The 17,325-nt window shown below is 39.1% G+C and overlaps 1 protein-coding gene across 8 annotated transcripts in view; it reads left to right on the forward strand.

Moving 5' to 3' along the window:
• Positions 1-17,325, forward strand: part of RFC3 (replication factor C subunit 3) — a 731,429-nt gene that overhangs the window by 240,889 nt on the left and 473,215 nt on the right. For 7 of the 8 annotated variants that reach the window (XM_079902595.1, XM_079902598.1, XM_079902597.1 and 4 more), the window contains 3 exons: positions 4,088-4,203; positions 6,793-6,969; positions 8,841-8,923. The gene's annotated coding sequence lies outside the window, so the exon portion shown is untranslated. The remainder of the gene's footprint in view (positions 1-4,087; positions 4,204-6,792; positions 6,970-8,840; positions 8,924-17,325) is intronic. The other variant, XM_079902592.1, reaches the window with a different exon arrangement.

Here is a 17,325-nt window from a genome sequence, read left to right on the forward strand (position 1 = left end):
GGTAATGCATTCCCAGCAGCTGTTGGGCAGGTTCTTGGTGGAATTCACGACACAGTTAAGATCTGTGCCTCTTACTGTCCTTCAGTAGTTGTATCTGCCACTCTCCCCACTTATTCTTGCCCACAGTCACGTAACTCATGATTCTATACTCTGGATGGAGCAAGAGAGAAAGGAGCCCCTTTGGCATGTTGTGTACAGCTGGGGCAGCGGGGTGTTCACTCACATGCTCTCCCTTTCTTCTGTGGGATAAATCACTGTGAGGAAGATCTCTCTTGGCCCTAAGCTGTGCCATCCCTCGGTGGAGGGGTGATGTGGGTAAAGTCAAACTGTCCCTCTTACCTCCTCCAATACATCCAAACTTTTTTTTTCCTCCAATGGAATTCTGGGACTTCTCTGGAAACCTGAACTTTTGCAAAGTCTCTCTTGTCCTTGAGTGAATGTCTAAGTTGGTGTTCTCAGGGGCTCCTAGATGGTGGTTGAAAGAGGCTGGGGCCAGTTTATAGGCCATGACAGGGTCCACATCGGGGACTGAGGCCTGTCTCCCTATTACCTGATGGATGGCTGGACGAGACTCCTCCCGGGTCCCTTGGCTTATGGTGCTGGATTCCGCAGCTTCCTGAAAGGGATTTCTTTCCATAGGTGGATGCCAAATTTTATTGTTGGTGGGAAGACAAAGATGAGGTACATCTTAAGCTGCCATGATACTGATGTCACTCCCCTTTGATTTTATGTTTTTATAATATAAATTAAATTTTGTTCCTAAGGTTTGAAGTTGTGTAATATGTGTCACACACACAAAAAAAACCTCTTGCTGTGGTTTTTCCTTAAGTACTGCGTTATACTTTGAGTTATAGAACTGAGTAATAGGAATTTAAATGTTATTTCCAAATTACAGCCCTCCAAATCATGAAACACATTTCTTAAAAATTACAGAATCAACCCTTAGCAGCCATTTTCTTTCTACCTAGTTCTCAAGAAAGACATAATCATTTCATATTTTTCAAATTGATGAACTAAATTTTATTAGCTATTTGCCCCTTGGTTTCTTTCCTGTTTACAATTCCAATAGAAATTTGGAGTGTTATCATGAGATGCTCTTTATCAGTTTGATTGTGGTATGAAAGACATAATAAATTACTTTCCTCTCAGTAAAGGAAAGTGGTCCCTACAAACCTTAACTCTCATTTAAATTACAACCTAATGCTGGTTACAAACACTGCATGGTACCTTTGTGGCTTGGTACTTTCTGTGCCTGTTTCAGCTCTTTTGATGAGCTGATCGCCTACTGAAATTACCTTCTCTGTAGATAGCAGCATGAGAAACTTTAGCAACTTCCTGAAGTGCGGCTGTACAAAATAATCACTAGAAGTAGGCATGGAAAAAAGTTCTTGGTCTTTATGTGGGACACTGTGTTAGATTCTTTACAGGCATTCTCTCACTTAATTCTCTTAATGATCTTGAAGTTGGCCATTATTATCCTGTTTTATAGGTGAAGAAACTGGATCCAGGCAGTTGAGCACAGACTGTCCTCAACTACATTCATAGCCACCAACCAAGAAATAGGCCCTCAGTACTACCCAGCAAACTCACATTTCTCAGATCCAGTCTCCACAATGCCTTTTCCAGAACTTCATTTAGAGCAGATAACCTTATATCCTTACCAACCAGCTACCAAAACCAAATATGTATGCATCCTATATTACTGTATGTTCATTTGTTTGTATCCAATTTACTCTGTGTGCATTCATATTTTCTCTTGATGAGACAGAGAAGCTGCTCATCTGTTTTTAATCCTGAGCCTTGGATTTCACCAATTTTAGCCTGTCCCTCAAAACCTATGATGTCCCTTTGTCCTTGTCTCTTTTGTCCTCAGTCCCTCTCTCAAAATTGGATTGTTGCTTTGGTTTTTATTTTCCTAATGTCATCTTATTAAAGTTTCCAACATACAGAAAACTGAAAAAAAAGTGACAATGAACATTCATGCTGGTATTTTACAGTGAACATTTAACTGTATTTGCTTTATCACATATCTACCCATCACTCCATTCTTTAGTCATCTTATGTTTTTGCTGCATTTCAAAGTAAGTACGTTTTCTCCCAGCCTGTTAGCATGTATATCATTAACTAGCCAGTTTAATAAGGCAAGAAAAATGCATAACAGGCATAAGGAAACAAAAGGATGGAGGAAAATTGTTTTTTTAGCAGGTGAAATTATTGTTTACCTGAAAAATCCTAAACAACAATTCTTTTAACAAATTAGTGAATTTAGCAGGCTCGCAAGATATAAAGTTAATATACACAAATTAATTGTATTTTTATATAAACAAGTAAATTATTGGAAAATAAAGTTTAAATAATTTACAAATACAATGCTAAAATAATTAGTAATAAGTTTAAAAAACAATGCTTAAGACCTGTACATTGAAAATAAATCATTGTTAAAAGAAGGTAAAGAATGTGTATAAATGTAATGATATATCTTGGGCAAGTTGAGTGCATAAAATAATATAGGTGTAGGCTATCTTTACACAAAGGTTAGATGAGAATGATTTTTGAATTGTTGAAAGAAGTCAACTTTGCTGATGTCATCTAAGGGAAAATCTATTCTTAATTTTTCCCCACCCCCTATCTCCTGTTTTGCAAAGATTGGATTCTTTAGTTGATAATACAGTGCATCTAAACGGTGAATATTTTTGTGTAAGGTCATTCTTAAGCCATTACACATATGCTCCTACTGAAGTCTTTGGGAAATTAGTTGTCAGTGAATCATCTGGCCTATAATCTTATGGGAAATCAATTTCCAGACATTAAATAACAGACATAACTATGAACATTCCCCAAATTGTGTAGTTGAAGACTAAATTCTAAAATTGACTTTCTGATATCAAATTTTATGAAAATGAATTAATATCGATATTGTGAAACATTGGTAATCCACGAATGGGATTTATTAAATTGCAGCACAATGTGGTATTGAAAACTAAATATGAGAATATCCTATCAGAATTGCACAAATATATTGAGAAACGTTGTTCTCAGTATAAAAAACAGTAAGCAAAGAATTTAACCTTGTTTGCAAGCATTGTTAGCTGGGAATAATTCCCATTTCTGATGTTTCCTTCCTGTAAAGTGAGATCTCTTAATGTCATTGTAGGTCTCTCTCCATCCTTTATTCATCCAGCTCCAAGAGAGATCGAGTCTTTTTTGATTGTCAACTTTGGGAAGAATAAATGAACCTGCTTGACTTAGCTTCAGCTTTCTTCCTGTTTGGAATGAGCCTGTGTGTTCTAAGTTATAAATCTTAACTAGTCAGACTTCCTACCTACAGGGAGGCCTATCCACCTCTAGCACTGCACCCCCGCCCCTGCCCCCCCAACAAACCATATCCTGCAGCCTGCATTATTTTGACCTCCTAGTTTTCTGTTTTGTTGTACTTCTCAACTTGTTTATAAGCCTAGTGTATATTAAAGGTGCTTTTTATTGGGGAGGGGCTCTCAGATTCCCAAGTTTTGTTTATTCACCAGCAACACTGAGAAAGAAAAATAAACGAAAAATTCGAGGGGGACAATTTGGTCAGAAGCTTTTTGTGCATCCGGGGCCCACACCGTGGGTCTTGGACTTTAGTTTGGAGGAGAAACCTTGCTGGTTTATAGAGGCTTATTTTAGACCAAATGTGTTTTTACACTTTTGTACTTGACTTTGAATTTCTGTCGCCTGAGAAAGAAATTTTAGCTGTCATGAGGTATCTTGAGCTTAGCAGGTGACTGTAACATATGACTTATGCAATTTATGTGAGAAAATAAGACACAACCCTCTGGCTGTGTTGGGGGCTTCAGGTAGATTGCTTTAGTGTACTGCACGGGCCTTGCTTTTCCTTGTTGAGACAAAGATTCCATTGCAGAGAAGAGTTTTACAACTGTTTTACGCATGGTTGTCAGAAGAATATTTGCCACTTTTCAACTGCAAGGCAGCTGAATTCTGCATGTGAACAGAGCACTAGAGATGTTCTAGCTTTATATGGTTAGTACCAAGCCTAGGTAATCTAGGTAATCTAGATTGGAAATACTAGGTTCTATTCCTCTTTCAGGATCAAGGAGGGCACTCTGGAGGGACTGACTAACCTTGATTCCATGTGGCATTTCCTCTGACTTTCAAGAGTCACTGTCCTATCATAGAATCTCAGATCGGCTCTATGTTAATATTGTAAGTTATAACTCTGGCTTGATATCTGACACCCAAATTGTGGCTTCACCCTTGTTCTTGTGTTAGACTTAATGAACAAATAAGAGATGTGAGCCCTTATTAAATAATGCCATCCCCTTAAGATAGAAATTCAACTAAATGACATTATTACAAACCCAGAGGTAGAAGGAAACAAAAATGCTCAGTGCCTGGAACTGTTTGCCTCTAGTAATAAATTCATTTGCTTAGGAAAACAAGAAGAAACTGTAGTGGTTTGAAAGATGTACTTCAGTTTTACTGTCTAACTCAGAAGCAATGAAAGATTAAAAAAATAAAGGAACACAGGCCAATTAAGCTGGAGGAAGAGATTTTAAAAATTTATTCATTTATGTTAAGGAAGAGTAAAGAAGAAAAGGGCATCTTAAAGATGATGTTTTAGACCAATATAAAAGGGGGAAAAAGCAGTACCCAGATTCCAACTGCTCTAAAAGAAGGAAAGACATTTTTGTTATTAGATCAGCAATGATGACTGGGATCCAAACAAATCTAGCAGATAGCAGATCTGATTCCTTCAAGAAAGGCCAAGTCACCGAGGATGATGACTTCTGAAAGCCATGGGTCCCCACTCAGAGCAGTTGGAGAACCACTTCCTTAAAGAGTGGGACAGCTGTACCAAGTGGTTATAAAAAATTGGGGCAGGATTGAGAAGGAAATTCATGTGAAATATTCAAAGCATTTTTCAGCTGAGTTTCCATATGACACATCATTGCAGTTGAAACAGGCATTACCTTTGCCCTGAGGGAACTTACTGACCTTGGTCAATACATTTATGAAATGAGGATCCTAAAAGAAAGTTGAGAGAAGATGTGATGAAATCTAGATGTGAGAATCAGAGAACAAGTCCAGGCTTTGATTAAATGTCTGATGGAAGAATATATCTAGGCGGGGATTATTCATCTCATCAAGAGTTAGGTAGACAAAATTTGAACAACGAATCCAGAACTTGTTGATTTATTCTCTATGATGATGATGATGATGAAGAATCCAGAGAAGTTATAAAAATAACTGAACCAGAAAGCAAAGATGAAATAAATGGAAGGGAGGCGCTAAGTTTCAACAAGTAGCATTAGCTCCCACACGGATTAGAGAAGGAAAGTGGCCACTTTAAGAAGTAGATTAAATTGTTAAGCTCAAATAGCCTTCTTGAAAGGAGTGGGGAAATAACAGAGGGAAATTCAGTACCAGTGGTATGTTTCAGTACTTCAGAAAAAAGATGTAGTTGAACAAAAAAAGCTACTCAGACGCTGGGACATTTAAAACTTTTCCCCAGGGACACAAGCTTCAGATGCATCAAACTCACTTAGTCTAGGAATCTGTTCAGGGTGGGTCTTCAGCCAAAACAAATTGGGAATGAATGGAAACTCTTCTCTAGGGGGTGAGTTTCACTGCCCAAGCAATCCCGGAGCCAGAGGCAGTGAGGCAGCCACTGTGGCACAGGAACAAAAAAGCCTCTTTCTGAGAGGTGGTGCACTTATGTCACTACATGGCATTAGGGGCCCAAGGTTTAATAGGAAAATGGAATTAAGAGGTGCTGGATGGGGAAGAAAGGTACTTGAGTTCCTGTGATTGGAGCTGACCCCATTACAGTTATCTAAATGTGCAAGGAGGCAGAAATGCCTCAAGTGACACTGTGTGAGGATGCAGGAAGCATAGATTTTTTTTTTTCTCACAAAAATGTAAATGTAAAGAAATGTAAATGAAAGTGCTAAATGCAAGTGTAGTCTCAAAATAACTTCTTGTTCGGAGAATTTTCCTTTGGCTTAAGTAAGCAATCCAGACAATTGGTCTTGAATGACAGACTTCCTACTACGTTGAATCCAAGAATATTTTCCTTTTTTGCCAGACATCATCAGATTTCTCTTAGGATCTTGGTAGCCCTGGTTCTGGGAATGTAATTTTGTAATTGATCTAAGGGCAGGAGAATGGCTTTCTAAACTAGATGGATCTGGAAAAACCTTGAGATAGTTCTCTGTGTCCTGTTAACTCTTAGGGTTCTTTAGAAGTGAGGCTCCTGAGGGACTAAGTATTGAATTACTATGACTTCTGGGGCTTCAGAAACTCCAAATCCATTCCAGAGAGGATCTGTTGTAGTTGCTGAAGAGACCCCACTCTACCAAGGCAGAAAAATCCCTCTTGTTGAGCCTCGGGAGAATAACAAATCAGCAAATGGTTTTTGTTTTGTAATTGAACTTTGCACATTGAACTTTAACACACAAGAATTTGATTTCAGACTTTAGTTCCCTTGGATTTCAATGTTTTTGAATTTCAACTTGTAAAAGAATTTAGTCTTTGGACTTTAATTTATTTCATGAAATTTAATAATAGAAAGGAAATCGTGTTCAAAGTTGAAGCATCTCTTTATAGGCGTTTTATTATCGAAGTATCTTCAAGATAGCATTTAATCTCTGCAGAACCTTTGTCATGCTGTATTGGACAGCATATGTGGACATAATTCGGGACAGAAAATAGAATAGGGGATACATTTTCAGCTTTTGGTATGGAGTGGATTTAAAGTTGATATATTGAATGTATTCATCTGACACATTGCAGATTCTTGTGGGGACGACTTTTAAGCTGCCTGCCACTAGACCCAGGAGGAAACTCAAAAGAGCAGAGACGTGTAGCTTGTGATCTTATGAAGGTGGCCTCCTGAAAGGTCTCCCAAGGCAGACAGCTACAACTCTTGCTGACCATAGGCTTTGATGGAAGAAATTTTCACATACTGAGGTATGGGGAAGTCATTCTGGGCTTATAACATGATTTGGCTTGAACTTTCTTATGGCCTGTCAAACATACATTGTACATCTGCTTTAACCATTAAAGAAAAGAGTGTCACTCATCATCCAGTTATACAAAGAGTTAAATCACAACCCACTGCAGTTGCCCCACTGACAGTGTGCCCTAAGGGGAATTCAGGATGCAAAAAAACAAAACAGGATGAAGCATTCTGTCCTTCAGATATATCGGGGGTCCTAGATAGTTAAGGTGCATATCTAAGGAAGAATTTCAGTGACTCCAGATTCTTGCATCTTCCTATACATAGAAAAACACTAAAATCATTAACTTGAGATATCTGTTTTTTGTGATTAGCAGTAATTTTTTACCAAGATATATGCTAGACTGCATGTATTTCCCAGCCAAAAAATTCATATATATACTGGCTCTTCCCCTACCTCTTCAGAGCAGTCCCTTGAGAGTTGTTTCCTGGGCTGTAGTCCTCAGTTTGGCTTGAATAAAACTCTCTTCTTATTATAGATTTTTTAATTGATTATTTGCATCCACAGCTTCATGCTTAAGCCCAATGAGTTAAGAGAATCAAAATCTGGGGAATGGTCCTCTTTCCCACTTCTGATGCTTTGGTCATGTGAAAGGAGCTCAGTTAGTTGTAGGTCTGGGCTTCCCTCTGCCCCATCAATCACCCTGCCTCTGAGGAGATTCTTAGCCTATGAGTCCATTTTGGAGGAATAACAGGGCATGCTCAGCTCAGCTCTTGTCTTTCTCCTCTTGAAAGTGACCATGAATTCTCCTCCATTATTCCACATGGGGAGTCCTGCCCTGGTCCAGTGCTTCTGTGCCTAGTTGGGTAAGTCTGCCCAATTCTGGACTTCATTATTAGCGAGTCCCAAGATATCAATATAAGCCAGGTCTTCCAACTTGACCTCTATCAGATATAAAAATGACATTTTGGCTTCATCTTTTCTCTTTTGACTCCTGATGTAAACTTTGGTGCTCTGTTAATACCTAGGTTGATTACTCTTTCAGAGTCCTTAATTTCCTAATCTGAAATGCAAGTTAATTCAACAAATATTCAGCACCTACGACTATATATTATTGGCTGGGCACTAGGAATACAGAAATAAACAATATCACATTAGATGGTGACTACTTATGTACAAGCCTAAGTATAATATTAGAAAAAATATGTATATCGTAAAGATCACACAAAGGAAGAAGCAATCAGTCTGTCTGGTGGTTTGGAGGTAGGCATCTTTCATGGAGAAGTACATTTTTGAGCAAAATGGCCAAGCAGGGGAAGTATATTTTTAACAGTAAGAACAGGACATAATAAACACATGGGCTTATGAAGTACATGTTGTATCAGGATACTAAAAATAGTTGATAATTCCTGAACATAATTTCTTTGATAGGAAATCAGGATGGAGAGGTAGAAAGGACTGGATCATGACCATTCAAGAAACTTAAACTTCGACATTATCTTGTCAATGAGGAGGAACTTTTGAACAGCTGTACCCCAGAGAGTGATATGGTCAAGTTTACGAAACAGACCAAATGACTTCTAGATTTCTTTTTAGCTTTACAGTTATCTGATTTGTGTCTTGGGCCTTGCTGTAGATTTAGAACATTTACTTCTCAGCTATCCTAAGTCAACTCTTTACAACATTGTATTAGGATTAGGTTTGGCTGCATAAACAGAAAAGAAAATAACAGTGGGTTAAACATGACAGTTTATTTCTCTCATGTGAAAGCAATTTGGTGGGCTAGTCTTATGGCTCTACAGAATTATTGGTAATCAGGATATACTTCCCACTCTTCATACTACAAGCCCTAGAGTATGAACTTTGTCCTTATATTTCAAGATGGCAGCTGGAGATGCAGACATCACGGTCATATTCTAGAATGGCAGCAGGACAAAGGAAACTTTAAAGAAGATTTCCTAGAGGTACCTCCTACATTTTTACTTCTCAATGTCTGGGATTTATTTCTGTTGGTCACCTCTGAAGTTGGAGAAAAGCTAGGCATATGATGGCACTGAGTAAAATACTTTTTTTTTTTTTAAATCAGAGAAAAAGTGGAAAATGAATATTGGGGTAAGCAGTTAGCTGTCTCTGTTCCACTCATAGAAAAATGAGGTATCTCTTTACCTATTTAAGTGGAAATAGAAATGGTAAGCTATCAAATATTGAGAAAGTATTGCTCACAGAATTTATTTTTCTGGTTCTAGTTCTTAGTCCTACCTTTTTCTTTAAACTATGGCATCGTAACCCCCTGAATTTGAAACTCCATTTATAACACACACGATATGTATCCTCAAGTGCTGAATGCATGCTCAGCAATGGGTGGCCATGTCATCCTTCTCTATGTGACTCCTGGCACTTTGGGTATGCTGTTTTCTTTCTCTGGGATACTTTTCCCTTCTTTACTTCTGCTAATTCTGTGGGGGTTCTGTGTCACTGTTGTTTTGCCTAGAAGGGTAGGGTAGGACTCCTCCCTTGTCATAGTGGCCATAGTAATTTGTTGTAATAACTTCTTCATTGTCAGTCTTCCTAGTTGGAAGTCAGTGAAGACAGTGAGCAGCTACATCTGTTTTGTTCTCTGCTCTAGCTGTCTAGTACAATGCCTAGAAAATATAGGTGCTCAGTATATTTGTTGAAGGGATAAATGGGCAAAGATTAAATGACGGGACCCAGTTGAAAGGGTATTATCATTGAAAGTTATCATTGCTATGAAACTATTTAGTATGGTATTAATTATGCAGTGGTGACAAATTTGGGTGTGCAAAAATGTAATCATTTTTCTCCAACTCAACATTGACATTGAGCTCCTCATTCCCCTTGGAGATTTAATCTCAGCCAATTCATGGTAGACTCAGTCAAATTATGGCTTTCTTAGTCAATTCAGAGGCTTATTTTTCCCCCCAGTCAGTTCAGGATTCCTCCTCTGAGACTGCCTCTCAATTGGGGGGAAGTTCCATTACCTCAAGGCATGGAGAAGACACTACACTTGGGACGTTCTCTGCCTAGGCTGGCACCTGGCAAATGTGTCATTCTACCTGTTTCCTGGGGTCTGTGACTGTCCCAGTGTGGTGTATGCTGAGGCATTGGGGTTCCCATTGGTCTCCAGTGACTGTGCTGCCTTCAGCCACTGGGATGTGATGAGTGTGCATGCTCTCTTTTAGTGACACACCCCCCCTTGTCTCTCTGGGAGGCACAGGCAAAATTGTGCTCTGTGGAGCTTTCTCAGGTGCCTTCATATAGACTCCTCATGCCACCATCTCTACCCACTGTCACCTTGCCATGGTGATACAGGGACCCCTTTAAGGCTTACCTCTTGCGTAGTCTCTAGTGGAAGTGGGGCACTGGTCTCCTCTATGCTCAGATCCCCAAATCTATCTGGGATTCTTTGCCCCTCACCCCCTCCCAAGAGTTTTGGCCCTGGTTGATGATGGTTAGAGGGCAGACTCTCTTTTCAGAGACCTACACCATCTAACTCTATGGCTTTCCTCTCATATCTTCTAACACTTCTCTCTTCCTCATAAATTGTAATCCCTTCCAAACTACTTTGGCTAATTTCACATGCTTTCAAGTTTATTGTTCATGACATAAATGAAATGCCACAAATACATCATGATTTTGATACTCAGAAGTCAGACTTTTTTTTTTTTTTTTTTTTGCGGTACGCGGGCCTCTCACTGTTGTGGCCTCTCCCGTTGCGGAGCACAGGCTCTGGACGCGCAGGCTCAGTGGCCATGGCTCACGGGCCCAGCCGCTCTGCGGCATGTGGGATCTTCCCAGACTGGGGCACGAACCTGTGTCCCCTGCATCGGCAGGCGGACTCTCAACCACTGCGCCACCAGGGAAGCCCTAGAAGTCAGACTTTTGAGACTCAAAAATGACTTTAAATAAAATAACTTTTTGCTTTGTCTTTGCTGCAAGTTTCAAAAGTCTGCTTTAAAACTCGGAAGCTGAGGATGAACTATTTTCATCTGCCCTCTCATCCTTTCCCTGAGACAAAGCCTACATGCCTAAAGGAGAGGGTCATGGAGCAAAATAAGAATTTTGAGGAAAAAAAATAGATGGGTTAATAACAAATTAACCCAATATATAATAAGGACAATTGATAATCACTCTAATGCTCCAAAATAATAGAATAGTAAAATAATGTTATAATGGAAAACTATAAAATCATTGAATATTTAGAAGTATTTTTAATAACACAAAAATCTTTATGTATTAACGAGTGAAGAGATGGGTATATAAAAGTGTGTACAAAGATCACAACATTATAAAAATACTCGGAGAGCATAGTCATGAGGAAAAGAAGCATAATTGTAGCATAATTTTGGGTAGTAGGACTATGCATAATTCCTATTTTTTACATTTTCTAATATTTCCCTCTAAGGAATGTGAATTATGTTTATAATCACAACATTATATATTATATATATATGCATATACATGTATGTATTTACAGTTTGATATAAATAATAAAATTTCCTATAGACAGGCCAGGCAAACAGCATCCCTTATATAACGAGGGCTAAATAAGACTATATCTGTCTTTAGATATATTTTTGTACTCTATCTGTACATATATTTTTTGGATGAGGGAAAAGAGCCAGTGGGGAAAGCTGAAGTAGCCAGGTTCCCCACAAGAAAATCAGGGGAACAACAATGTGGAGGAGGAGGACGGAAGTGCATGACTGCTTGCAGTTGGGGTGGGGGCTGCCAGCAGACACTTGCTCAGATGCAGACAGATTTTGCTGTCTGCTACCACACAAACACATTTTAAGATGTATTCTACATTATAGACCTCTAAATATTTGAATTAGGTATTGTATTTCTCCTTAACTGTCCCCCTCTCCAAACTAGACATTTCCAGGTGCTGCACATTTTCGTCCTGTGACTTGGTCTTCAGAGTCCTTGTTCTGCTGGTTGCTTGTCTCTAGATGTGCGTATCCTTATCACTCAGCTTCTTAAAGTGACACTTGACTCCATATGTGGTCCAGGCAGCTCTGAGGATAGAGAAACTCCTTGTTCTTTCCCTCTAGGCTAAAGCAAGGAGAGAAGAAAGAAAAACGAGATGTGTTGTTTCTGTCTGTGGCATGATTCCCCGTCAAGATTTTCCTAAAGTCAGGGGGAGGTTACTTTGGCAACAACAATTTTATGGGCCTTTAAATAACCTCCTCCTGGGAGACCCCTGGTGGTGCAGTGGTTAAGAATCTGCCTGCCAATGCAGGAGACACAGGTTCGAGCCCTGGTCTGGGAAGATCCCATGTGCCACAGAGCAACTAAGCCTGTACACCACAACTACTGAGCCTGCACACTAGAGCCCACGAGCCACAACTACTGAGCCCGTGTGCCTAGAGCTCGTGCTCCACAAGAAAAGAAGCCACCACAATGAGAAGCCCGTGCACCACAACGAGGAGTAGCCCCCACTTGCCATAACTAGGGATAGCCTGTGGGCAGCAATGAAGACCCAGTGCAGCCAGAAATAAATAACTTTTAAAAATAAAAATTAAAAAAAAAAACAACCTCCTCCTGCTTAGTGATATTTCATTTTCATAAAATAAGCAAGCCCTGCAGTGACTTGTTAAAGTAGCCAAAACTCTTCTTTTCTCTCTCATTATTTAAGAAACATATTCAAACAAATCATATAATATTTAAAAACATGTTGCCGAGATTGGTTCAAGATGGCAGAGTAGAAGGACGTGTGCTCACTCCCTCTTGTGAGAGCACTGGAATCACAACTAACTGCTGAACAGTCATCGAAAGGGAGACACTGGAACTCACCAAAAAAGAAACCCCACGTCCAAAGAAAAAGGAGGAGCTGCAATGAGACGGTAGGAGGGGCGCAATCACAATAAAATCAAATCCCATAACAGCTGGGTGGGTGACTCACAAACTGGAAAACAATTATACAACAGAAGTCCACCCACTGGAGTGAAGGTTCTGAGCCCCACGTCAGGCTTCCCAACCTGGGGGTCCAGCAACGGGAGGAGGAATTCCCAGAGAATCAGACTTTGAAAGCTAGCACAATTTGATTGCACGACTTTGACAGGACTGGGGGAAACAGAGACTTCAATCTTGGAGGGCACACACAAAGTAGTGTGCACATCAGGACTCAGGGGGAAGGAACAGTGACCCCACAGGAGACTGAACCAGACCTACCTGCTAGTGTTGGAGGGTCTCCTGCAGAGGCGAGGGGTGGCTGTGGCTCACCACGGGGACAGGGACACTGACAGCAGAAGTTCTGGGCAGTACTTCTTGGCATGAGCCCTCCCAGAGTCTGCCATTAGCCCCACCAAAGAGCCTGTAGGCTCCAGTACTGGGTCACCTCAGGCCAAACAACCAACATGAGGGAACTGAGCCCCACCCATCAGGAGACAAGCAGATTAGTTTTACTGAGCTTTGCCCACGAGAGCAACAGCCAGCTCTACCCACCACCAGTCCCTCCCATCAGGAAGCCCCTTAGATAGCCTCATCTACCAGAGGGCAGACTTCAGAAGCAAGAAGAACTACAGTTTTGCAGCCTGTGGAATGAAAACCACATTCACAGAAAGAAAGACAAAATGAAAAGGCAGAGAACTGTGTACCAGATGAAGGAACAAGATAAAACCCCAGAAAATCAAATAAATGAAGTGGAGATAGGCAAACTTCCAGAAACAGAATTCAGAATAATGATAGTGAAGATGATCCAGGACCTCGGAAAGAGAATGGAGGCAAAGATGAGAAGATGCAAGAAGTGTTTAACAAAGACCTAGAAGAATTAAAGAACAAACAAACAGAAATGAACAATACAATAACTGAAATGCAAACTACACTAGAAGGAATCAATAAGAGAATAACTGAGGCAGAAGAACAGATAAGTGACCTGGAAGACAGAATGGTGGAAATCACTGCTGCAGAACAGAAAAAAGAATGAAAAGAAATGAGGACAGCCTAAGAGACCTCTGGGACAACATTAAATGCACCAACATTCTCATTATAGGGGTCCCAGAAGGAAAAGAGAGAGAAAGGACCTGAGAAAATATTTGAAGAGATTATAGTCGAAAACTTCCCTAACATGGGAAAGGAAAGAGCCACCGAAGTCCAGGAAGCACAGAGAGTCCCAGGAAGGATAAACCCAAGGAGAAACACTCTGAGATACATAGTAATCAAACTGACAAAAATTAAAGACAAATTATTAAAAGCAACAAGGGAAAAAAGACAATATATAAGGGAACTCCCATAAGGTTAACAGCTGATTTCTCAGCAGAAACTCTACAAGCCAGAAGGGAGTGGCACCATATACTTAAAGTGATTAAAGGGAAGAACCTACAACCAAGATTACTCTACCTGGCAAGGATCTCATTCAGATTTGCCAGAGAAATCAAAAGAATTACAAACAAGCAAAAGCTAAAAGAATTAAGCTGCACAAAACCAGCTCTACAACAAATGTTAAAGGAACATCATTAAGTGGGAAACACAGGAGAAGAAAAGGACCTACAAAAAGAAACCCAAAACGATTAAGAAAATGGTAATAGGAGCATACATATCGATAATTACCTTAAATGTGAATGGATTAAATGCTGCAATCAAAAGACACAGGCTGGCTGAATATATGTTCAGCCAGCCTGTATACATGTTGTCTACAAAAGACCCATTTCAGACCTAGGGACACATACAGACTGAAAGTGAGGGGATAGAAAAATATATTCCATGCAAATGGAAATCAAAAGAAAACTGTAGTAGCAATACTCATATCAGATAAAATAGACTTTAAAATAAAGAATGTTAGAAGAAACAAGGAAGGACACTACATAATGATCAGGAGTCAAGGAGTCAATCCAAGAAAATGATATAACAATTATACATATATATGCACCCACCATAGGAGCACCTGTATACTAAGGCAAATGCTAACAGTTTTAAAAAAGGAAATTGAGAGTAACACAATAATAGTGGGGGACTTTAACACCTCACTTACACCAATGGACAGATCATCCAGACAGAAAATTAATAAGGAAACACAAGTTTTAAATGACACAATAGACCAGATAGATTTAATTGATATTTATAGGACATTCCATCCGAAAACAGCAGATTACACTTTCTTCTCAAGTGCACACAGAACATTCTCCAGGATAGATCACATCTTGGGTCACAGATCAAGCCTCAGTAAATTTAAGAAAATTGAAATCATATCAAGTATCTTTTCTGACCACAACACAATGAGATTAGAAATTAATTACAGGGAAAAAATGTAAAAAATACAAACACATGGAGGCTAAACAATACTTTACTAAATAACCAAGAGATCACAGAAGAAATAAAAGAGGAAAGAAAAAGATACCTAGAGACAAATGACAATGAAAACACGATGATCTGAAACCTATGGGATACAGCAAAAGCAGTTCTAAGAGGGAAGTTTATAGCAATACAATCCTACCTCAAGAAACAAGAAAAACTCCTCAACCTCCTCCAAAAAGTTGCAGAGGAAGGAACACTCCCAAGTTCATTCTACGAAGCCACCATCACCCTGATACCAAAACCAGACAGAGGTACTACAAAAAAAAAAGAAAATTACAGATCAATATCACTGATGAATACAGATGCAAAAATCCTCAACAAAATACTAGCAAACAGAATCCAACAACACATTAAAAGGATCATACACTATGATCAAGTGGGACGTATCCCAGGGATGCAAAGATTCTTCAATACATGCAAATCAATCAATGTGATACACCATATTAACAAACTGAAGAATAAAAACCATATGATCATCTCAGTAGTTGCAGGGAAAGCTTTTGACAAAATTCAACACCTATTTATGATAAAAACTCTCCAGAAAGTGGGCACAGAGGGAACCTACCTCAACATAATAAAGGCCATATATGAAAACCCACAGCAAACATCATTCTCAAGGGTGAAAAACTGAAAGCATTTCCTATAAGATCAGGAGCAAGACAAGGATGTCCACTCTTGCCACTGTTATTCAACATAGTTTTGGAAGTCCTAACCACAGCAATCAGAGAAGAAAAGGAAATACAAGGAATACTAATTGGAAAAGAAGAAGTAAAACTGTCATTGTTTGCAGATGACATGACGAATCCTAAAGATGCCACCAGAAAACTGCTAGATCTAATCAGTGAACTCAGTAAAGTTGCAGGATACAGAATTAATGCACAGAAATTTCTTGCATTCCTATACATTAACAATGTATAGATCAGAAAGAGAAATTAAGGAAATAATCCCATTCACCACTGCAACAAAAAGAATAAAATATCTAGGAATAAGCCTACCTAAGGAGGTAAAAGACCTGTACTCAGAAGACTATAAGACACTGATGAAAGAAATCAAAGATGACAAAAACAGATGGAGAGATATACCATGTTCTGGGATTGGATGAATCAACATTGTGAAAATGACTATACTACCCAAAGCAATCTACAGATTCAGTGCAATCCCTATCAAATTACCAATGGCATTTTTTTATAGAAGTAGAACAAAAAATCTTAAAATTTGTATGGAGACACCAAAGATCCCGAATAGCCAAAGCAATCTTGAGCGGAAAAAACAGAGCTGGAGGAGTCAGACCCCCTGACTTCACACTATACTACAAAGCTACAGTAATCAAGACAATATGGTACTGGCACAAAAACAGAAATATAGATCAATGGAGCAGAATAGAAAGCCCAGAAATAAACCCACACATCTATGGTCAACTAATCTATGACAAAGGAGGCAAGGATATACAATGGAGAAAAGACAGTCTCTTCAATAAGTGGTGCTGGGAAAACTGGACAGCTGCATATAAAAGAATGAAATTAGAGCACTCCCTAACACCATACACAAAAATAAACTCCAATTTGATTAAAGACCTAAATGTAAGATCGGACACTATAAAACTCTTAGAGGAAAACATAAGAAGAATACTCTTTGACATAAATCACAGCAAGATCCTTTTTGACCCACCTCCTAGAGAAATGGAAATAAAAACAAAAATAAACAAATGGGACCTAATGAAACTTCAAAGCTTTTGCACATCAAAGGAAACCATAAAGAAGATGAAAAGACAACCCTCAGAATGGGAGAAAAATATTTGCAAATGAATCAACTCACAAAGGATTAATCTCCAAAATATATAAACAGCTCATGTAGCTCAATATCAAAAAAACAAACAACCCAGTCCAAAAATGGGCAGAAGACCTAAACAGACATTTCTCCAAAGAAGACATACAGATGGCCATGAGGCACATGAAAAGCTGCTCAACATCACTAATTATTAGAAAAATGCAAATGAAAGTACAATGAGGTATCATCTCACACAGGTTAGAATGGGCATCATCAAAAAATCTAC

The sequence above is a fragment of the Stenella coeruleoalba genome (genome assembly GCF_951394435.1).
Source record: "Stenella coeruleoalba genome assembly, chromosome: 18".
In the NCBI taxonomy this organism is placed as follows: Eukaryota; Metazoa; Chordata; class Mammalia; order Artiodactyla; family Delphinidae; genus Stenella; species Stenella coeruleoalba.